Source organism: Topomyia yanbarensis, chromosome 3 (assembly GCF_030247195.1).
Source record: "Topomyia yanbarensis strain Yona2022 chromosome 3, ASM3024719v1, whole genome shotgun sequence".
Classification (NCBI taxonomy): Eukaryota; Metazoa; Arthropoda; class Insecta; order Diptera; family Culicidae; genus Topomyia; species Topomyia yanbarensis.
In genome coordinates this window covers 47,004,292-47,029,296 of record NC_080672.1, presented here as the reverse complement: position 1 = coordinate 47,029,296, position 25,005 = coordinate 47,004,292, and the positions used below count along the sequence as shown (strand labels likewise).

At 39.9% G+C, this 25,005-nt stretch overlaps 1 protein-coding gene across 1 annotated transcript in view; it reads right to left on the bottom strand.

The window, feature by feature from the left end:
- Window positions 1-10,232: 10,232 nt before the first annotated feature.
- The window catches only part of LOC131688594 (structural maintenance of chromosomes protein 5), a 42,556-nt gene continuing 27,783 nt past the window's right edge, over window positions 10,233-25,005 (bottom strand). Inside the window, exons 10-12 of the transcript XR_009305258.1 lie at window positions 10,722-10,950; window positions 10,524-10,658; window positions 10,233-10,462 (exon numbers count right to left, since the gene is read on the bottom strand). The gene's annotated coding sequence lies outside the window, so the exon portion shown is untranslated. The remainder of the gene's footprint in view (window positions 10,463-10,523; window positions 10,659-10,721; window positions 10,951-25,005) is intronic.

The following is a 25,005-nucleotide window of genomic DNA, read 5'->3' as shown; positions in this document are numbered from 1 at the left end:
GTGTGCATGTGAATACGGAATAAAACAAGTTTATGTAGGTATTCTTAAATAATAAATAAACAAACTCCACGTAAAGTAGAGGAGAAATGAAATTTCACTTGAAAATATTTAAAAATAAACAGTAGTTCAAGTTCATCTAAATTAAAAGTTTTAACAATTCTCGGCTTACAGCATTGAGATCTACTGGTCGACTCACATCTCCGAATCGGGGCTATGTCTGTATATATGTGTGTATGTCTATGTGTTTTTATAGTAAGGTTCTTCAAAACTTCAAAAAGTCGAAAGTCTGATGGGGTGTTATGGTTGCACAGAGAAAGCGCAAAATTCGCAAACGAAAAAAGCAGTTTTTTTCCACACCGTATGTCAGATCTTCATAAAAATCAATCAGCAGTACTGTAACAACATTCTATATACGCTGATTGATTTTTATGAAGATCTGACATACGGTGTGGAAAAAAACTGCTTTTTTCGTTTGCGAATTTTGCGCTTTCTCTGTGCAACCTTATCAGACTTCAAAGCTGGCGCGTAGGAATTAGTCTTCTGTGTATCTTAGTTCCATATGTATTGAATTTTAGGGTCGGGTAGGTAGGAATTGGAATTTCGATCCGCATCTAACAAAAAAACCCGCACACCATGCGGGCTGATCGTAGTGAACGATTGCACTTCGTGGCAGAATAATGTACGATTTTTTTGTAAGAGTTGGTCAGCTTAGTGATACCTCAAAATAACAGTCTCTCCAAGTATCAGGCAGACTGTATTCTAATTCTTCGTATTGCTAGATGAAATCGTGTAGTCGTATCTCTATTTTACCATCTTTCGTTTAGAGTACCTTTTAAAATGTAAGGGAATGTAGTCTAGGTTGGGACGGGTTTGTTTAGAGGCTGATATCTTGTTTCCATGACAATATTTTTTAGCTTGTAGTACATTGTCTGCGAATGGAAGATGTTTACTTGCAATTTTAAATAAGACTCAGGATCAATTTTCTACATGACGGCAAAATGGCCAAAAAAAGTGTCGTATAGGTTGGGACACTTCAAACAATTTAAATAATTAAAGGCAATTTAAACTTTAATGCATTATATTAATTTTTTGGTTAATATTTATTTGTTAATTGGTATTTTAGAATAAGAATAAGTAACTGAAAGACTTATTTACTTCCATTTGACAAAGTTAATCTGACTCACAGTTTTTACATGTAAAACTTGTACGCAATCTTGTACGCATGGGTAATTGTATGGTGCCCAACCTATACGACACGCTTGTCCCAACCAATTTTTCGAAGAAAAAAAAATCCAATGAAGCAAACGCAAAACCCTGATCGGTACTTTTTAGTTACTTCTTAACACTTTAAAATTATTTACGTTGAAATTTCGATGAAAAAGATTCAATTTAAGATGGCGCAAAAATCAGCACAACAAAAGATTTTTCGGTCGTTTTTTGACACTGCTGTGACAATAATGAACTATAACTTCAACTTGGTATGAAAAGTGAGCTACGATCGAGTCTAGTATGTGCTAAAAATAACAGATGGCAACACTGCATAGGAACGAAAATATCGAGCTGTCCCAGCCTATACGACAATCCCTTAATTGTCTTAGTGTGATAAATGATTCAATATCCTCCATAGGCCAAAACGGCGTGATAGCTGGAGGAAAACAATTCCAAAACAGTTTATCGATCGGACTATTTTTGTAAGAGAACTTAAACTAGAGATCTCAGGCGTGCTACATATAGTGTAATGGACTTACCGACCTTAGTCTTCCTTATCGATGGAATCTGACCCTCATAGTTGTAAAACGTTGTTTGAGGATTAAAAGTGTCTCCATCAAGAAGGAGAAATGTTCAAGACAGATTTTTTGTGTATTCATTTATTGTGATTGGTTCGTAGAGACTTAGAAAGCGAACTGGTGCATTTTAAGTAATAGTAATATTATCCCTATTCAATAAATTGGTATTTCGAAGACAGCCCTGACGGTTGAGTTTCAAACCTGAATGTTTATATGCTAAATGGACCTGGGTTAATTCCCAGTAGAAGTCGTCGAGTCATGTCTCCCTACGTGGGAGGAGTAACTCGTATGTCAGTGAAAGGAACTAAGTGCAGAGAGGGACTGATGAAAAAGAAATGTGAATATTAACATTAGTTAGTTATGATTTAGTTTATATCGTTTTGGATTTTCCTCATCCATAACTGGCATCATTCGATATTGGAAGTGCTCAATACCTTAGTGGTCACGTAAAGTTCGTTTAAAATTGCTTTCAAAACGAAACATAAAAATTACTCGAATCTATCAATATCATCGGTACAATTCGTTTCAATGCAAGTTATGTAAAATAGTCTGAATATAAAAAATGTCGAGTGAACGTTTTCGCGACGCATAGTGTGCCTTAGCTTTCGTCATTTGTCCATAAACTGAAATTTAGAATTTAGCAAGAAAAATCTGAATTTTAACAATATTATTTTATTAAAGCACAAGAATGTTCTGCTTGTGTGAAGCATATATTGAGAACATACAACAACAATAAAATAATTTTAAAAATATTTACGCTACCAAATGTCCGAGGCATTACAAACATCCTCAAATGCACGCGCATTTTCAGTGACACATTAAATCAAATCTAGTGTAAAGCTAGGTTTGATACGGGTAGACACTTTCCCAAGGACATTTTTAAACTTCTTTTTTTTGGATTTCAAGAACGCTTGTCTTCACAACGGCTATTTTTTTGTGTGTTATGGAGCGATGTAGTGCAAAAATAACATTATTGGTTCTGTGCCAGATTAACACTGATCAGACAGAGCGAAACATACCAAATCCGGCCAGAAAGTCAAGTCAATTTTGGACTCTTCCTTGGGCATTGGTCCATTGAAAGACGCAGATATGACGAAGAAATGAATATTTGACCACATCCGCAGATCGCTTGCCAAACATGGTTATTTGGTTGGTTGGCCAAGGTCCGGCGCCTTCCAAACTTTGTAGGGTAAAGTGCATATTTTCACCGTAATAGTTAATTACTCGGCCTGCAGACGATGGGATGCGTATAAATTGACGTCAACAGTTTTGCTTCATTGTCAAGAACCAATATAATAACACAAATGCCCTAAACACAGAGAAATGCTCGTACTTGAGCGCAACGAGAACTCAAAAACGGCTTCATAAAGAAAGGTTGATAGTAGAAATTAGACGAAAATAGGCTCATTGCCTTATATGTTCCGTAAACCGGGGTGACATTGATCACTTTCCGAAGTAATCATTACCTATTTTTAGGCGCAACACATTTCTTACAAGTTTAATATTGTTAAACCTTGTTCTGATGTATGAAAAACAAGGTTGGATGGTTTTACCTGGAATTGTCAGTTTACTACTATTTTACCAAAAATGATTTCAATTTGAAGTCCGTTTTCATATTCCGGGGTGTCTTTGATAACCTGCATGTTCATCCACATTAAGTTCTTGGTGTCAATTTTTTTCTTTCAAATTCGTATAATTCGAGTCCAACTAGAATGAAAGAACAGGAAAGCTTCGTGAAAGTAAGGTAAAGTAAAATTTTGGTTTTTTGTAGCTTTTGTACCCACAAATCGAACGATTTACTCACAAAGTATAACAATTCAGTGTTTTATAAGTTTAGAGTAAAACTTTTCAAATTTAAATGAGTCGGTGGACTATACTGGCCAACTAAGCAATCTATGAAAAAGTTTCGATTGATCCAAGTCGGGGTGATGATCAAAGTCGCCCCATTTTACGGTACCAAACGTTTCACTGCTGCTGTTAAAAATAAATTAGAACTTCAATCGAAATGTTGGATTGATCTTCGAATTGGTTTAATAGTCATGCAGTGCCTCGTTTCCCGCAACTCTTATGCTCTTTGAACATCTTGATCGCCTGGGAACAGTGCGATTCCAAGTTCCACATGCTAAAAAGTAATTAACAATTCTAGACAAACACGTGTAAAGGGTGTAAGTCCAAATGAGAGTCTCTCTATGTTTACTTTCTCTTCCGTCAATAACTCGGCCGCTTTGATGTTTGCTCCTTAAATCTCAGCATATGTTAGACGAAAACAGAATATTTCGATATTTATTGAATTAATATTGAAACATTTTTTGATGACGCCATAAAAATCGAAAGAGAAATTAAATTTGCGCTTTCGTTCTTTTTACATGTTTATCTTCAAGTGAAAGCGACTTTTCTTCGAAATATAGTTAATAGAATTATTTTATAACCATTTCAAGTGTGCCTCGAAATTTGCTTTTTTTTGTTCAATTTATAGGCTTTTAAACTTTTCAAAACAATAAAATTGTAATTTTTTAAATTTCCTATTTCTCAAAAAAGGCTTTTCGTGTTTCTTGACCCCACCGTTTTCCAGAAAAAACAGTTTTGAAACCTAGAAAAAAGTTGGGCATGAAAGGGTTAACAATTTAAAATATTTTCGTGTTCTCAGCGCTATAAAAATGAAAAAATATGTTAAATGACGCGGAAAACGTTCACCTTTAAGAACCTGTGAAGATATTTTTGTCCTTTTGTTTCTGTCCAGATATGTAGTGTTTTGTTAGCGTCGTGCTCTTTCAACAAGCGGCGCATTTCTCCGATAACGCACTAGCCACAGCCCACGTGAACTCGTCCAACGGGCATGTTCAAACTTGCGTTCAGCACTATGCGATATCTATCATTTAGGGACCATTCATAAATTACGTAACGCAAAAATTGCCCAAAATTGACTCTCCAATCCTCCATTTAACAAATTGTCACAAATTTCTCGATCCTCCCTAGAGTATTACGTAACAAATTCCTTGAAATTTTTTTTTCTTCAGTGAAAACATGTTACTTAAAGATTTAGCTTACTCCCCCTCCACCTCCCTCTCCTAAAACCGTTTCGTAATTTATGAATGCTCCCTTAGGGATTCGGAACACATTTTCGAAGCACATGGGTCAATACCAGTATGCTTTGGATGCTTGTGTGGACCGTGGGAGAAGAGCAAAACGATTGACATGGCTCAACTCAGCAGCGGATCGCCCGTCTGTTGCTACCAGCTCACTTTGGACGTTTGAACCTGATCGTGTGAGGAACGTGTGACAGTTAAGGACAGTATGTTTGTTTGAGGAGATAAAAACAGTACAACTAGCAACCATGAATGTAAGCTGGCATCACGGCAGATCCCATAAGCTTTGCATGGGCTTCCTCCCATGCTTCCCCTCACAAAACCCTAATGCACGTTTGGCTCCACTTTTTGAAACTTCACTAGTCAGTGTACAAAGTGTCTGTAGCCCAGAAGCGTATCGCTCATCTCTACTGCTCGCTCGCAAAACCAATTTCGGTATCAGCCGATGAGCGCGTATTCCTTTCTCCGCGTCATTCCAACCATGGCTCTCAACTCAATTTGGTCACTCTCGCTAACTTCCTCGCACCTCTCGTACCTCTACGTTGATAACACTCCATATCCTCAGCTAGAGTAGTAGCATTCGACATTAGGGACCATTGATAAATTATGTCACGCAAAAATTGCCCAAAATTGAATCCCCCTCCCTCCATGTAACAAAATGTCAAAAAATTCTCTATGCCCCCTCCCTTATTACGTAACAAAAATCCGAGAAAAAATGGTTTTTTCAGTAAAAACATGTTACGTAACGATCTAGCTTAGTCCTCCTCATATGTCACAACATGTCAGAATTTGTCGAACCCCCTCCTCCCCCTAAAAGCGTTATGTAATTTATGAATGGTCTCTTATTCTAGTTACCGCGTTGGTCACTTTCGCCGCCTCCTCGCAGACATAATTGACGTGGTTATTGAAGCTTAACCGATCGTCGATTTTTACTACTCGCTGCTTCAGTGTACGTTCCGATGGTCTTGTTATGTCTCTTGGCCCGTTGAAGCTCTTTGAAGTTGCTGACTAGCACCAGCATCTCGTCAGTTATTGTTAGTACGACGTCATCTGCGAGCCCAACAATCTCGACTCCTATGGACAATTGTAGTGAATACCGTAATACATTATGTTACGAAGTGTTGGGCCAAGTTTGGAGCCTTGTGGCACGCCCACCGTGATCCTCGTCGTCTTCTGCCCTAAATTTGTTTCATATAGACTAGCATTCGATTCTGAAAGTTGCATTTCAGAATGTTGCACAAATATTGGAAAACTCGCATGCTATAAATAGCCTCCCAACTTGCGCTGTTCAACGCATTATTGACGTCCATCATCACCACCGCGCAGTAGGGGAATTGTGGGAAAAACCGACACTGTGGGTAAAACCGACACCCCACAACTTTGCCTAGAAATCAAATTTTTATTCATTTCATAATGATACATTATTATTAGTACGTTTATGTAGAGCATTTGAATAAAAATTGGATTTACGTTAGTGCGCCGAATGTCAGAAAAATAAACAAAACATACGACAGCAGCGTTCATACTCGTCTGGATGTAAAATTTCGTTGGTAGATTTTAAGGTTTTAACCGAACAAAAGCTTTTCAAATCACCCCATTTTTCAGTACCTATTATTATCGGCCTTTCCTATGATCAATTAGATGCATTGAAGACGAGTTTGACAAATTCAATATTTTTAATTGCTTTTATAAAAAATGTGCGCTGTTAGGGTAAAACCGACACCCTTTGGTTAGGGTAAAACCGACACACTGTTAAGATGGTTGTGTTTACTTGCGATTCATTACAAAAGGCTATGGATCTTTGTGACATTTCAATTACACTATTAGCACACTATAGTAATAGCTGAAATACACAGAAATACTTTTATTGTGTTTATTTCTTATAAGTCTCTTTAAAAATCAAAAATTGGAATATTTGCTTATCTAATTCTATCGAAGCTTTTGCTATTTCTCCAAAAAGCTCATCAAACCGAATTTCTAGTGTTTTCTTGGTTTGTCATAGACGAACTTTATCACAATGAGACAATGATATTATGTATACCCCAATAGATCGTTGATAATCAGAGTCCGAAAAATCAAATCTGAAAAAGATAGTTTTACTAAGAAATGTGTGTGTGTCACTTATAAGTGAATGAATCCAATTAGCAGAACGTAGAACGCTTGCAAATCTTCTCTTACGAAATAAAATGACACTGGAAGTTGCAATGATGTGCGCAAGGATTATTTGGAAATACTCATATCAATAAATAATCCTATAGCATAAAATACACTTTTTTATAGTACTACGCTTTCGAACTTTCTTCCCCTCACTACATGATGAAGCAATAAAAAGCACATATTTTGCATCATACATACTCACACTTTATTAATCACGCATATATCTAATTTTTAATAAAGATAAAGATTTTAATAAAGTGGAGAGAAAATAAATTAAAGGGGGTGTCGATCTTACCCATATAGGGTGTCGGTTTTACCCGCAGTGCCTACAAAAAGTCACTTTGTTTTCCAAGTTTTACAACCAATAATTTTTAATGAAATTAATTTTTCGAAGCGCTGAAAAAATTAAGCCTTGTTAAAAATTTTCTGAAGAAGAATTGTGCATTAAAATTATAATTTTATTGGTTTTGTGGCAGCTTAGAAAAAGTGTTAAGCTTAAGGTGTCGGTTTTAACCATAATTCCCCTACCGATTATGCCTGCTTCTGCATGGACGCCTCCACTATCACTGTCCAGATTGCATCTACCGTTGAACTTTTTTCCGGAATCAGAACTGTCTGTTCGACATACCGCTTTCTCGCGCCGTGCATTTTGTGCACCCTTTTCAGGATATCCCTTTCCAAAAGCTTCTCGTGCGAATAAAGCAGGTAATTATGGACCTGTATGATGCGGTTCCGCTAGTTTGGCTAGCAGTACCATAAACCGGGGTGACATTGATTACTTTTCGAAGTAATCATTACATATTTTTAGACGCAACGCATTTTTTTCGAGTTTAATATTTTTAAACCATGTACTGATGTATGGAGAACAAGATTGGATGGTTTTACCTAAAATTGTCTGTTTACAGTTATTTTTTTCAAAAATTATTTCAAGTTGAAGTCCGTTTTCGTGTTCCGGGTTGACTTTGATAATCTGCATGTTCACCCACATTAAGTTATTGATGTCAATGCTTTTCATTCAAATGTTTGTTTAAACTAATTCTGGAAAGATGCTCATTGTTAAATAGATGTGAATTAGTATTATACAAAGTATTTCAAATTTCAAAATTCGTATAATTTGTGTCCAACTAGAATAAAAGATTCTAAAAACTTTTAAAACTGCTAAAATTGTTTTGTTTCAGTGTTTTATCAATGTACAAAAATTTTCATCCATTTTAATACGTTGGAATACTGAACAATAAAAAAATGTTGCGAATTTTAGCTTAGGGGCCGTACACAAATGACGTAGCTTTTTTTCAGCGATTTTTGACCCCTCCCTCCCCCTCGTAGCATTTGGTCACAAAATTCTAACCTCCCCCTCGTAAATAACGTAGCATTTACCTACCCCCTCCCCCTCGTCCCATGCACAGCGCCCGGGTGATGAAAAAAAATTACATGCTTTTCAATTATTTTAAATACATGTCCTTTCGAAATGTTTGACGACTTTTATCAACATTTTCATTATAACAGCAAATTACGTGCAAAATAAGCCATAATTTAATTACAAATATAGTGTTGATAGTTTTGTTTTGAATTTTATATGTCAAGGGGAGCATGAAGAGAAGTTTTCTCAATCCTGTAGCTGCCAATGATTCTAAGAAGCATACGTTCATCTAAATCACTAAATTTAGTTTGGTTGATGCCGAAGTGAAAATTTAATTCAGCTTCCAAACTAAGTCTACTAGTTAGCAACATTAGCTAACTAATGTAGCAAGTTAAATCCGCATACAAAATCTTTTCGTATTTTTGCGAACTTGAAATTGAAATTCTGCGAATCGTAAAATTTACCTCATGAAAAACCGCATCAAAAGTAACTTGTTTGAATTTAAATTCATTTCTCTTGGGAATGGAGGATCAATTGTTTTCTCTAAACAATGGGTTTTAAACATAATGCTACGTCGCATAACTTCTGACCCTACCCTCCCCCTCGTCACACTTCGTCACAAATTTGGTATACCCTCCCTACCCCCCAAAATGCTACGTCATTTATGCATGGCCCCTTAAAATAATTTGAAATTATTGCCAACTAGTTTCACAAAAAATGTATTAAAAATGAACAAACTCTTAAAACTAAATTAAGCATATCCCAATCTAAAGGAAAATAAAAACTCGCTTGTAATTTATTACTCTTGCTCAAATCTGAGATTTATTTCTTTTATTAAAAATAGACACTTTACGAAGCTTCGTAAAAATCGGGTGAAATCAAATTTCGGTTTTTGTAGTTTTTGTACCCAAAAAACCGAACAAAATACTCAAAAAGTATAACAAATCAGTATTTTATAAGTTTAGAGTTAAAATCAATTCAAAATAAAATTATTTGGTAGACTATTCTGGTTTAATAAGCGATTTACGAAAAAAGTTTCGAGTTATCAAAGTCACCCCTATGATCAAACGCAGCCCGGTATACGGTACCAGCTTCTGGATTTTCCATTTCACTGGGAAATAATGTTTTTCTAGGCATTTCGCCTTCACCGCCCTGAACATGTCCTGGAAATACAGGATTGCATTCTTCACTGTCACGTTGGAATTCCATCGGAACCGGCAGTTTTTTTTTCGATTTTAGACCCTTTACCATTACCAATAGCTCGTCATTGGAGACCTGTAAATCTCAAGTGTTTTCTACTTCTGTCATGCCGTCTGGTGTAAGCGGCCACGGCATCCGGTCGTGCTTCGGGACAAGATCATCCATATTAGCCCTCAGTTTCATTTGAAACAGCACGTTTGCATTAACTGGACGGTGCAGATTTCATTGCTTTACATTTTAATTTTATAATTTTATAATTTTAAATAATTTGACATTTAAAATGTTTTAAATTAAAACTTAAGGAAACGATATAACAACAGTATTAAAACTACGGAAACAGTTTGATATCCCTCGGGAAGTTGCGTAGTGCACTGAGTGCACGACGTTCTACAATTCTGGTGAAATCGATCTATAACAATAAAATTGGATATACGATATGCACCGAGATTCATATAAGCATGTTTCAAATGACAACCCTACTTAGTCGACAATTGTGAACAAACTGCTGACTATAAATATTTTATTCTGAATTCAAAAGGCGGACACGAGCAAACCACCATCCTCTGCTTATTGCTTGCTCTCCCTCTCGGTCCCTGGCACGGCTGTAGATTAATGTCATTCCAATTAGTGAACTCACCTAAACTATCATAAAACGTGAAAAATGAGCCGACTTCTCTAACTCAACGTACTCCGCATTGCTGCCATCAACCACTGCCACTGAGAAGCTGTCTGGGGGAGAACGCCCCATTCAGCAGTGCAACATGTTCAATTAATTGCTCTCGCTGATAAGGATACTCAGAATGGCTTCGGTGGCGGTACACACAACAATTTGCACGTTTGTAACCTAACCGTTTCGTATCTCGGGAGATCGCCTGAAATGGAAAACATTTCCACAAATGAATGCAATTTTTCAACGATCAATTTATATGATACATGGACTAGTTTCGCTGGTTTAGCTTTTGTGGTGACACCGGATAATGAAAGCTTCGTGGGCATAACTAGACCGCTCTCACCGTTCGTCTTTATCACTGACTGCTATGGAATGCAAAGCCGAAGAGAGTAGATACTCTGAAATTGATTAAATGGTCAATTATCTGCATAATAAATGGAGGCATTTTCGCTGGCAACTACCTGACTCTCACGGCAGCAAGTGTCTTAGTAGGACACCACCCAGTGCACGGCGTACGACAGGCTCCATAAAATCAATTAAAATTACAATAATCTTATTGACACCGCTCAGTAAGCTCGACATGACTTAAGTAGGCTCATTAGCGTCTGCAAGGGACATGGGGATTGGTTGAACCTACAGCTCGCCGATATTTTATTACGAATACACGTCCAGTCCAGATTAATGGGCTTTCTAGTTTACGAATAGATGTAGAAAAGAACAACATTTATTTTGACAGGTCATATGCCATGTATAAAAATATGTTACAGCTTGGATTGTAACTGTAATATGTTAAATTATTTCGATTCTTTTTCAAGATTACCAGCACTTACTAACGTAACTGTGTAGTACCTCTATTCCAAAAGACTGAAGACACTCCTGTGATCGCGCACACATCTTTTGCTTTGAAGTTCCACAACCCTCTGTGCAGTCAGATAATTGGTGGTAGTTATTTAACTGTTTACCCCAGTTTCTCCTGGTGTCATAGAAAAGCTCAACGACCAGGCGAATGATTTGCATGCAAATTACAATCTTTTGTTTCTCTTACCGCTTATTATATTATTTGTATCCAAGCTCAGGTCGATAATTATGAATCAGACAGAACGATGAATCTGTATAATTAATCAGTATTTAAAGCATATCAATTATTAAAACAACTATGTAAGGAAGAAACCGTTAAATCGACAAATGCGTGTAGCCAATATTTAATTCTACCAACGTATATAAAGGTGGATTTGTAGCTATTTCATTTATCCAGTAGGCTCTTTTATCAATTGTGGAAATACAATTTAAACCTTCTTCATTTCATGATCTGCTATTCAAGCTCAAATAATAGAAAATTTGCTGAGTATTCATAACACTTAATAAAACAAAATCATTGAAACGGAAAGCTTTATTTAATTGCACGTATCACCTAAAAGCATTAGAGAAGGAATCCTCAGTAACCAGCAAGAAGTTTCAAGATACTACACCAAAGACCCGTTTTTATCAGCCCCTTTTGGTGTATCTTTGATTGACAAAATGGGGGCAATAACAATACATATTTATTTATTTTCTTTTATAAAACGAATCTGTTGAAATATTCAACATTAGTCCGTATACATTGCCTCATAACCCTGGCTGGTTAATGAAATCGGCTCGAAAAGCTGACAAAATTAGGGGCTGATAAAAATGGGTTTTCACTGAATATGTAACCAAATTACATTATTTTTTGAAGGATACAGAATTACATGCATAAGCAAAAGAGAGTCCATATTCCGCTACTCTTGATCAGAACCAAACACGTCTGGTGAAAGCAGATCTTCTGGCGAAGGAAGCAATGTTAGTCCGATACAAGTTGCTACTGAAGTGCGAGAAATCCTGTGCATCCCCACATATAATACAGTGGGGGAAATTTGCTAGTAGGTGTACCAAGTGTAGTCATGCAGCTGGGTAGCTGACTACCGAAAACATATCGTAATTCTATATCTATTTCAATTCATTTTAATTTTCCAGTTTTTCAAAATTTTCTGGCTCGTCCATTTTTTTTAATTTCTCTATGGTTATTTTATTCTTGTCTTTTATATATACTCCTCTAGTTTTATGCATTTTTAGCCTTTTATTTATTTTTTCTATTGCTTTAAATATGTCTTGTTTTTAATGTTAAATAAATTTTATTATTCTTCATTTACCGAATTTTTCAGTTTTATGCATTTTTATATTAATGTTTGTATTCTTTTTAGTAGTTTTTTTTTCATTTTCATTGATTCTAAATTTTTTTCCTACTTTCCTATCGATTTTTTATTATTTTCACCATTTCTTCAATAATGTTCGACTTTTTTTATCTTCCCAATATGTTTTTCTAGTTTCCTGTTTTCCTTTATCAATTATTCATAGGTTTTGTTTTGGTTTTTCTCGATTAAACATTTTTTGACAATTGACATTAATTTGCCTATTTGGTTGATTTTGTTGTTTTTAGCTCTTTTGTGCATTCTTTTAATATTTAGTTTTCCTATTGTTTTTTAATCTTTTACCGTTGATCGCCGTTTTGATATTTTTAATTTTTGTGATTACTACATTTTTAATCTTGCCATTTCCTTACATTTATAAAAACTATTAACAAAAATGGCGCTTAAAAAGTTACCAAAATTATTAAAAACTCCCAAAGTATAAAAGACTCTACGTTTTTTTTCCTGCATTGGCACTACAAACAACTAGAGCAAAAAATGGTACATAAATATAAAATTTCAGTGTACTATATATGATATCAGTAACCTCCAATGGATTTCAAACATTGACTTTTTTGTACTTAGGCAATACACAGTGGTTGGACCCCCCGGGTCCGTATTTTGACTCTACGACTTGGATGAAGTCGTGGCTACGACAAACTCGTTCACAGTCGCATCCTACGAAGCAGCTTGTCCACGTACTGTTAAATCGACTAGGGGAAACCCTTAGTAGAGGGCTGAGCTTGAAAGAATGAAGAAGGATACGGCGTCAGCGTGATGACTCCAGGGATTTCAGGTCAGCTCGTAGTGCATATAAGAAATGGCTCAGATCTGCAAAGCGGGCTGGTTGGTTGGCAAAACCTATGCACGAAAGTCTCTAATCTGAACGAGGGTACCAGCTTAAATAAAATTCTCTCAAAATCCAAAGATTTTCAAACGAACTCATTAAAAATCAGAGATGGTGTTTATGTGACTGACTACAAAAATGTTCACAATTTTTTTTTTCAACTCGCACTTTCCAGGTTATATCGATCCGGAGCTGAGCAAACTAGCTTGGGTGTATTCTTAGATATTGAGGGTGCTTTTCACAATGTGTCCTTCCAGTTTATTCTGGAAGCGACACGCTGTCATAGAGTAGCTACATGTATGTTGGGCTAGATAAACGCAATGCTTAGTAATCGCATTCTTTGCGCATCACTTAAATAGGAAGAGATAAAGAGGTTGTGTATTTGCGGTTGTCCTCAGGGTGACGTTTTATCACCTTTGCTATGGTACCTGGTAGCCGATGGCTTGTTGAGGAAACTCAACGAGCTTGGTTTTCCAACCTAATACTAATTACTGAACTTTGCGTCGGAACAATTCTTGACTTAAAGCATAAACATCAAGAGCGGTCGAATAGTGCTGTCGACAAGTTAAATTATCAGTTATTCCAAACAAAACTGCAATCGTTCTTTTCACGAAGAAGCGAATTACAATCAGGGTTCATCTGCGTACGGATGAAGTCAAGTATGTTGGAGTTATGTTGTATTCAAAGCTGAACTGGTCTGCCCACTTTAAGTTCGGAGTTAATAATGTGTGCGTTGCCTTCGAGCAATGCACCTGAACTGTCTTAAACACAAGTACATCTACTGGATTTACTCGACAATTGTATGTCCAATACGGTCGTCCGGATGTCTTGTGTGGTGGCAGAGGGGATAAATGGTAACGGTCCAGCAGAAGCTAAACAATTTGTAAAGAATGCCGCTCATGGCGTTGACTGGTGTTTTCACGACAGCTTTGACTGCTGCCCTTGAGGCCTTTCTAAACATCAAACCATTACACATTCACATAAACAAGAAGCACTTTCATGTGCATACAAACTGTAAATTACTGGTCTTTGGAACACCATGTTTTTTTTTATTTCGTTTATTTGACATGGCTCATAGCGGTAGCTTAACAGAGCCGTAGATCTTTCTTGTGTTCACAATATGTAAAAAATAAAAATAAAAACAAATATTATTGATTATCCGTTGGATCTCGTGCGCGCAACTTTTTATTGCGAACGGAAACCTTCTTTCGCGACTCGTCTACGGCGTCATGGGGATTATTTAACCCTTAAAGGCGCAAAGCAATTTTTTCAAATTTTCTGAAAATTGTCTAAAAGTTTTAATACGTTACAATGATAATTTTGAGATGGTTTTCGCAATGTTGTTTTAAAACAACATTGCGCATTTAAGGGTTAATTCTCTCCTGTCCTTCACATCAAGGTTATCATCGTTATAAGTGTCTTGGTGCTCGCGATCAGAGGTTGTTTCCTGCTTCTTGCACTTGCGGGAGACCAGTGTAAATCCGTCGTCATTGTTATTAACTTCTTCGCTGATGTTGCTTACAGTTGTTTTAGGGGTGCTGGATGCTGCTTTTGTGATTGTCAATATGGATTGAATAACTGCCACAAATTTGGCAACCGCTTGTGGCAAACGGAGCAAGTGTAGTAAACCCGCTTACCACGTATATGGCACCCCTATCCCATTTGTATTGAACTGACATAAGTTAACATCTCAGCGGGCACACAAATTATGGGCCCCACTGACAGTTCAAATTGTTCTGCTCGTTTTGCTCGAAACTCGAGCTTCACTATTCAGACACGGCACGGCATGCCTCAATCTTTAGATGTTTGTTAAAAAGTTTAAATATTGCACTGCCAATTGATGAAAAGTGTTGTTTTGGACATGTCGGTGAATAACAAAAACTTTTCATCATGATTAAACGAACTCGAGTATCACAAATTTGTGTCGAATGAAATTGATTCTGTTTATTGTGGATCGACGCGACGTTTTAGATGTTGGCATATAAATCATGGCGGCGTAGCAGATACCTGTGGTTCGCCGACTCGGCGAAACGACCAAGAGCAACAGCAAATGCAGCCGCAACAACATCAAGCGAGAGCAACCCAAGGAGGCCATACCGAGCACGAGCGGCGACAAACCAATAGAGTGCCAAGAAAAGCTAGGGTTTTAGATGCGTACGCCGAAATCAAGCATCACCCAAAAAGACCTAAAGTGACGAAGTTGAGGCAAAAACGCGAAGAGCTCCCCGAATTTGTGAAAAGCAAGGGCAATGTACACGAACAGATCAATGATCTAGTCATACGCATCAAATCCGGCGTAGCAGCAGCCGAATGCGAACAGATTGCGTTAAAAAGACATTGACGACTACGGAGGTGGCGAAAGCAGATGCCTATGAAACATCGAAGGGTGACCCGTGTTGCCGTTCTATGAAAAGAGTAAGGGAAACACCAGGAGAGAACCGAAGAAACCGAAGAAGGTTGGTGAAAGACAGCGAAACAGCCGACAAATGGAAAGTGAATGGCGATCCGTAGCAACCGTAGAAGAGAGGCGGACAAAACTGAAAAAAGGATGAAAAGAAAAAGAAGAAAAAATACCTTCGGACGCGCCAGGAGGGGTATAGGGGAGACACTCTAATCGTCAAAGCAAACGACGGCGTGACGTACGCTACGATCCTCAAAAGGGTGAGAGAGGATCCCAAGCTGAAGGAGCTAGGGGAGAACGTAGTAAGAACCAGGCGCACTCAGAATGGTGAGATTCTGTTCGAGCTGAAGAAGGATCCATTGATCAAGAGGGAGCAATCGGGAACTTGTGGGAGAAGCGGTGGGAGGAGAAACGAACAGGAGAGCTTTAGTTCAATATGCGGAGGTCGAGTGCAGGAATCAAAACGATATCAAAACGGAAGACTAAGTGAGGAGCGCACTAATACAGTAATATAACTTGGAGAAAGAGCAGATGTCAATCAGGTTGAGGAAGACGACGTATAGTGGTACACAAACAGTAACGATACGCTTGTCGTTCGCCGCAGCCAACCAGCTTATGTCGACCGGTAAGACTAAAGTCGGATACTCGGTGTACTCGTTACGATTGATCCCCACTGAAGCGGTATTTCAGGTGCTTGGGTTTCGTACATTTGGCAAGAAACTGTAGAAGCCCGGACAAATCTGATCTGTGCAGAAAATATGGGAAGAAGGGACACATTGCTAGAGACTGCATAAAGCAATCGAGAACCGGTCTATATGCATGCTCTGTATAAAGCAGAGCGGAAAGGACCATATGACGGGAGGCTTCTTATCAGCATCGGGAGACACTCAATCCCATCGATGCGTGCGCCGACACACCTGGATGTGATGATCGACGATCGGTTAAATTACAACAGCCATGTCGACTAAGTATGTGAGAAGGCTGCCTGCGAGGACAACTAACGCATTGGGAAGGATCATGCCGAACATTGGAGAAGCTAGATGCAGTACGAGACGCCTCCTGACGGATGTACCATCCTCACCGCTGAGGTATGGCGTGGGCTGCTGCGCTGAACTCAAAGCGGAACCGGACGATTGCCGGGATGATCCCTGTCTGCATCACTATGGCTGAGAACGTGGAATGCTATCAGCGGAAAAATGCACGAAATGCAAGAAGACTGGTCACAGCGAACTCGTTGGCTAAGTGGCAACAAGATTGGGACAACGGAGAGAAGGAAGGTGGACTCACCGACTCATCCTAAACGTTTTGGCTTGGGTGCATAGGAAGCATGGAGAGAGGAACTCCGATTTGACGCAGTTTTTGTCCAGTCACGGATACTTCCGGATGTACCTGCATAGATTTCGACATGCTTCATTACCCCTTTGCCCGGAGAGTGAGAACGTACAAGAGACACCGAAACACGTGGTCTTCGAATGCCCTATGCTCGAAGAGGTCCGATGGTGTATGCCTAGCGTGACAGTGAACAATATCGTCGAAGAGATGTCCCACGACGAGAATATCTGGGATGCTGTCAACAGAGCAGTTACGAGTATACTTTCCGAACTGAAGAGAAAGTGGCGAAGGAACTAACAAAGTAGCGCCACCGGCTAGGAAGCCGTCGTGAAACCATACATCGGGTCGCGGGAGAAACTCCAGCGCTGGGGACCTTTCCGACTATGTAGATTAGGTCCATCGCCAAGGACCAGTTGAGTAGTACGCGTAGCACCGGGTTTAGGTCGTCGGGGCGCTAGCGAACCGGATGTCAGCCTTCACCGGAATCGCCGGACCGACCGAGACACCCTACCAGGTAGCTCGTGAGTAGGCTAGATCCACAGCCGGGGATTAGAGCGAGTAGATAGCAGTAGAACAGCTAGCAGTGGGTCGCTGGGGCGCCAGTGAACCGGAAGCTACGCTCCACCCGGAACCACTGGACAGACGTCAGCACTTACTGGCTGGCACGTAGAGTAGGCTAGGTACACTCCGCAGACTGGATCGAGTTGATCGGGATGAAGCGGGGAGCTACATGGTTCACAGTAACGAACATCGGTAAGTGTTCCGCCGAAGATTTTACGGTAGACCCACCGCCGTGGACTATCTGACTATATCGTGACAAAAAGAGATCTAATTGGCTCACGAAACAGACAGCAATACCGAGAGAAATTCCGCCGCCAGGGATCTTTCACTCGAAGTAGGGTGAGTTCAATGTCGGGGACTATCCGAGGAGATCTTGATAAGGCTGGGAACTAAATGACTCACGGAGAGAGGAGTTAAATGGCTCATGGAATCAGCAGCTAAATGACTCACTTACATGAGAGCTAAATGGTGACGTAATAGATGGAGACGAAAGGCAAGAGAACAGTCGAGAGTTAAATGATTCAAAGGTCGAGCCATTTCATGGATCAAGTAAGGTTCCGATAGCTGCATGAAACTCGTGAGCAAAAGAAAGAGGTGTGACGAAAACACAACGAAATCCCCTCCCCCCACGAAGTAATAACTTAATGTAGTTTCGTGGAGAAGAAGGGCAAAAAAGAGCGAAAGTGCACACCTAGAAAAAGTCGTGTAAATTTACGTCTCCTGACCCTGACATATACGAGCATCAAAAATGACTTAGTTTTACGTTTGGTTTTAATTTTACATGACGTTGATTTTTGTAAATCGTGTTATTTTACTCAACATGTGGCGTTTGTTTTCAATGGCAGTAAGTGTAATTTTGTGTCATTGCGCATGTAAAGTATATGTTTCTTGTAAAATTAAACGGAACACGGTAATGTTTCGTCATTTCGAGAATTACAGGTTGTTAAATTGTGTCATGTTTGCAATTACGTCAATGATAAAATTCATAATTTTTTGGTGTGTGAGACGTGAGTCCCACAGTGCCAATACACTACGCTTTTGAAGCTTTTTAGACTTTACTATAAAAAAAACTGACACTGATGGCTCTGTGGTGGAAAGACGTGCTGGTGCTGGTGTCTAATGTCGTGAAATGAGATTGGAATACTCTCACTCGTCAGGTAGATACTGTACTGTACTCCAAGTAGAAATCTTCACGATTCAACTAAGCATGTCCAACAAAGTTTTAAACTTCTTCTCCGAGAGTAAGGCTGCAATCAAGGCCCTTAGCTCGGAAAAATCACGGTCTTAGCTAGTGGTTGATGTACCATACTGCCAAGCTCCATTTTCTGCTAATCCCAATCCTGCTGCCACCGGACACTCATTATGCACTAACTACTAGTATTATGCCGATAGGGATCATTCCAGCGATACCGGAGACACCTCCGATGAGTTCAGAACGCGCTCATGACTCGCATGGTTACGAGCCGTGGTTCACTCGATTCCGTACTTCAGAAACGGCGAGGATACACTGACCTCAGCTACTGTTTGGACAAGCGATGTTCGGCATAATTCTAGCTAAAGCATTAATAACTTTGGTCGCTTTCTCGCGGACATAGTCGATGTGAGTATTGATGTGCAATTCAATTATTGCTGCTGGTTGTAGCATTTTATATTTAACACCTTCATTTTGTGGTTGGCTATCTGTAGCCCTGCAAAGCCGGATACTGATGAGATGAAGCAAATTCCTTCACTTACTCAAAACTAGATATTGTGTCCAAAATAGATTTTTTACTTTTTAAGTAGAAATAAAACATTTCATTCATTTTTAAATTTTGTAACAAAACAACATATTAAAATTATTGAAGCATTTTCAGTCGAATCAAATATTTAATCCTAGTATAGTTTCTGTTGATACTAATACTTCTCTTGCATGTTCACCCGAATGAAAATGTTTATTTAGCACGATAAATAGGCTCTGACATGTTTAACAGGTAAATATATCCCCGAATAGAATTTTACAATAGCATTTATCCTATAAACAATCATAAAACAATAAATATTATAGTTATTGCCACAGAGAACAGACATATAAGCTAGAACAAACTTTCCCGAAAAACCTGTGTAAACATTTAAATGAAAATACGTTGAAAATCACCATCGCATACAGGTTTGCATGCGTGAGTCACCATTGTACCCAAGTTTGCATACAAGTCCCGTATTGCTGGCCGATCAAAGCGCCGACCAGTGGCAAGTTGCTACTTGCTGTTGTCATTTCAAAGCGACAGTTTAATTTCTTACATAAGTTGAAAACTTTACTTGTATGTCAGTTCTCAGTGTTATTACTGTTTCCATATTGTACGACGCAGAGTTCTCTCAGTAGGTTTACAATAAAATTTAATGTACCAATCAATTTTACTGTTCACCAAAAAACTGATACAGTAAATTCACATTAAGTTTTACTGTTTTCGTGCACTAGAATCTACTGTAAATTATTGTAAAATTACTGTACTGTCACAGCGAAAATCATGGTTTTGTTAATGTACTTTACCATTCGGGTCTTCACTCTGGGCGTACCTTTATAGCGGGACCCTACACGAGCAGAAATATTGTCAATAAATTAAATGGTGTAAGGGCATCTTTAAAATATTGTTTTACTCGAATGAATGATAAGAGTAACAGTTATTGGCCTTACTAGATTTTGTGAGTAAAGCTTAATTTATCTAAGAGTTATAGCATTTATTGATTATTAACGAAGTGGATAGTAAGAAGATTAACGATTATGAAAATCCACACTACTCGATAAATTGAAAACCTGTCCATCGAATCGGATGCGAAATCTGTCGAAACAGAAGGTCGAGTGCCATGATGAGAAGTAGTACCAAGCCTTTGCTTCGCTTATCATCAATAATTCGCTACAGGCTGCGACTTGTCATCGCCATCTCATGTCCCACCATCATAAATCTTAGCTTAGCGGCACGGCGGGCATAAAACCGTTGACGCAAATGCCCCTTATTTAAAACCCGTAACATCCTGCTAACCATTTCAAAACCCCGACAGGAAAGTCGCTCCATATTCAAGCAAGCGAAAAAAAACAGGTGCAAATTGTTGCATGATTATTCAACCGTCCCGCGTCCCGGAAGCGCGAGAGCCACACGATTGTTGCACGTTATTCCATTTTTGCACCATGAGGATGACAAATTCCTACACGGAAACGCCGTCAATCGGATCAGACATCCTTCCGAGAAAGTGAGTAAGACACCCTCAACCTGACTGGACGCAGCGCCCGGTCGGGATGGCACCTCGCGCGTGTGCTTCTTTCTTCCGCCTGGAGTTGCTCGGTATAGCCACACGGATGGAAATTTAACCGGCGAGTGACACCGTTCGGGTAGGAATAGCCTCCATCCCTCTCTGTACTCCACAAGCAGTATGATAGCGCAATTGAATGCGAGCCGCAAACATCCAAGCCGAGATTTCCCGCCGGGAACGGATCGTCACCACCCGGTTCCTAAGCTGCTGGACGTTGGAGAGTGCGTTTTATTGACCTGCGTCACACGGGGGACTCACTCACATAGTAGAGCCAAAACCGGCTACGTTTATGTACACGGTGTATGGCAGTATAATCACGCGCATCAGGTTGATCGAGTGAACCTCCGCGCTAATTACGTTTGAAGCAGAGAAAAAACGGGAAATATAACAAAGTGACCACCACAAGAGGCCACTTCGACGATGGGTACAGTGCAAACGAGCGCGAAAAGTGGCGCAACTTTGGTGACAAAGTAACCGAACTAAATATTGATTGGAATCCAATACAGGGTTGAAGGTTGGTGGTTATTTCGGCTGACAAAAGGTATAGTAATACAAAAGAAAACCTCTTTTTTATCCGAATATCTCAATAACCTAGATTTGGCGATAAAGACGTATAAAGAGCACTGTTCCCCTGTGGCTATGATTCTTAGCTTTCCGAAGGTCGCAAAAATGGCTCATTGAACTAGTAGGGGTTTCGCTGGATTTTCAGAGCGACTAGTGAGTGCCGGAAGGTTAAGGGATATATACACCTAGGAGCCAAAATGGTAAGTTTTTGCGTTTTTTTAAGAAATACTCTCGTGTAGAGTAGAGTAGAAGCCAAAAGACTTTGATGGATCTATTAACAGACAATAATAAAGAAAAGTTTACTATTTCATCTACTGTTCTATTTCACAAAATTTTGCGGTTCTCAGTTTTCGCGTGCATGCACTGAGGGCGAATGATGTTTCGGAGCGCTTTTTTTTGAAAAATGTTTAAGCCGAAAAACAAGATTTTTGTTGGCAACAACAATTAATTAAATCAAGTGCATTATTGTGATTTTGGATCTGCCGGATAATATCTTTCATGCATTCTTGCCGCCAGCGTTCATCAGTCGTCCCAGTCCTGTTTGTGTGGGTGGAGAAAGGGTCTTCCAATCCGCCTTTCTCGGCAAGTATTATACAAATTGTAACGATACAACGGTTGAACCGATTAACGCTTCTAGCTCATCGTACGACTCTTGCCGTAAGCTACTAGCGTCCCGTTCCTGCTCTCCGCATCGCACCATCGGGGTGCAACGCATACTGGGACGCACCGCAGTTGGCACAATGGAAGCCCTCGATCCCTCCGCCACAGTCGAGCACTTGCAGCCAGCGATCATCAGTCGTCCCGGTCCTGTGTGTGGGATGGGTGAAAGGGTCTTCCAACCTGCCGCAAATGGCAAGTATACATCTGTTCCGAACACTTCAAGCGCTGATGTATTCTTCGCTTCCAGTTTTTCGCCTTTTGCTCCGACATCTTGTTATCAGATGCCAACCATTTCTCTCGACGACGACGATAGCCGCATTTTAGGGCGCGACGAAAGGATCTTCCTACACGGCAACATAGCTTCGCTCTCTGCTGTACCTGATCCGTCCTCCAACAACATCGAGGTTTACTACCAGAATGTTGGTGGCTTAAATTCATCAACGGACAGCTATTTGCTCGCGACCACGGGCTGCTATTACGACGTTATCGCCTTGACCGATACGTAGCTCGACAACCGTACTCTGTCTCGCCAGGACTTTGGTTCAACATTCGATTTCTACCGCTGTGATCGAAATGCCCTCAACAGCCACAAGACATCAGGCGGTGGTGTGCTTATCGCCGTTCGCCGTGGTATAAAAGCCCGAGTGAACAACGATGACCGGTGGGCGAGCTCCGAGCAAGTGTGGATATCAGTGAAACTTGCCTTGTTATACTGGGCGATTTCAACTTATCTGGCTTGACGTGGTGCCAGGCAAATAATGGTTTTCTACGATTGGATATCGAAAAATCTGCGCTTATTAAAAATGCCAGTTCTATTTTGGACAACTACAGCAGCGCAACTCTTCGGCAAATTAATAACGTCACCAAGGAGAATGGACGTACATTGGACCTCTGCTTTGTGCCCGGGACTACGCTCCGTACTGCTGCACTGCACCGACTCCTTTAGTCAAACAGGTGTGTCATCATCCCCCACTACATCTTGTATTCGCTGGTAACCTAGGAGTGAATTTTGAAGACGTCTCAAGCTCTATCGTCTACGATTTTAAACGCGAACGAAGCAGCGATGATGTTTTCTAGTATTCTTAACTACCTTATCGACCGCCATGTGCCAAGACGAACAATTAATATCGATCAACACCCTCCCTGGCAATCAACCGTCCTTAGACGTTTAAAATCTGCCAAACGAGCTGCATTTAAAAATTCTCGAAGCATAAGACACTTGCATTACGAAATCACTACTTTCAACTCAACCACGAATACAAACAAAGCAGACGCGCCTTTTTTAGACACCAGCGAAACGTCGAGTGTCAACTGTAATCCAAGCGTTTTGGAAGTATGTTAACGAGCAGCGAAAAGAATCCGGTTTACCATCCTGTATTTCGTTTAATGGAGTTTTAGGCACCGACACTAAGGAAATTTGCCAACTGTTCTCCGACAAATTTTCAAGCGTTTTTTTTCCAACGAGCGCCTGCCACCACAACAAGTCGCTGCCGCCGCTAATTTAACTCCTTCTCTAGGACAAACCCTCAACCGAATTTGTGTCGATGATGCTGCCATTCTCGCAGCAAATGCCAAACTGAAAGCATCTTGTTCCCCGGGTCCAGATGGTGTTCCATCGATTTTTGTCAAAAAGTGCATCAACGGGCTTCTTGAACCACTTCGGCGAGTCTTCAAGCTATCACTCACTACTGGTACATTCCCTTCCTGCTGGAAAGCAGCGCACATGTTTCCAGTTCATGAAAAAGGAAACAAATCGAACATTGACAATTATCGGGGAATCTCGTGTTTAAGTGCCGTATCAAAACTGTTCGAGCTGGTTGTGTTAGATCCTATTTTCTTTCACTGCAAACACTACATTGCAGATGACCAACACGGTTTCATGCCTAAACGATCGATAACGACAAACCTGCTCTTGTTCACAACATATGTAATGGATGGATTCGCTGACGGATTGCAAACCGATGCTATTTACATGGATCTATCTGCTGCCTTCGACAAAATCAACTATGATATCGTAATAGCGAAGCTGGACAAACTCGGCATTCATGGACAACTTCTGCGCTGGTTTCGTTCTTACCTCGATGGAAGGCAACTCCAAATCAGCAATAAGGACTGTCTGTCTGCACCATTCTTCGCTACATCCGGCATACCACAAGGAAGCCATCTCGGGCCAGTAATATTCCTCCTCTACTTTAATGGCGTCAATATCACATTACAAGGACCCCGCCTTTCTTTCGCCGACGACATGAAATTTTTTTCAACAAATACGGGATAAAACCGATGCCGAGCTTCTTCAGAGGGAACTGGACAGCTTTAGTACGTGGTGTTATTTAAATAGAATGGTTTTAAACCCAAGCAAATGCTCAATGGTTACGTTCACGCGGAAACGCCATCCGACTCAGTTTAACTACCATTTTTTCGGCTCGAGCATTCCAAGACACTCTCACATCAAAGATCATGGATTCGGCACTAACATTCAAACCACACACGTCATACATCGTGGATAAGGCATCACGACAGCTTGAGTTTATCTTTCGAATAGCGAAAAACTTCAGGGACGTATATTGTCTTAAATCGCTTTACTGCGCGTTGGTCCGCTCAACGTTAGAATATGGTTCAGCTGTTTGGAATCCGTAATACCATAACGGGATTGACAGAATCGAGGCTGTCCAATGCAGGTTCAAACGCTTCGCCCTTCGTCATCTCCCATGGCGAAACAGATTTCAGCTGCCGAGCAATGAAAACCGTTGCCAGCTAATACACCTCGATAAACTCAGCATTCGGAGGGACTGCTCTCGAGCCCTGTTCATCTCGGACTTACTCTCTGCCAGAGTAGATTGCCCTACAATCCTCAGACGTCTGGATCTTCAAGCCCGCGTTCGAGCTCTACG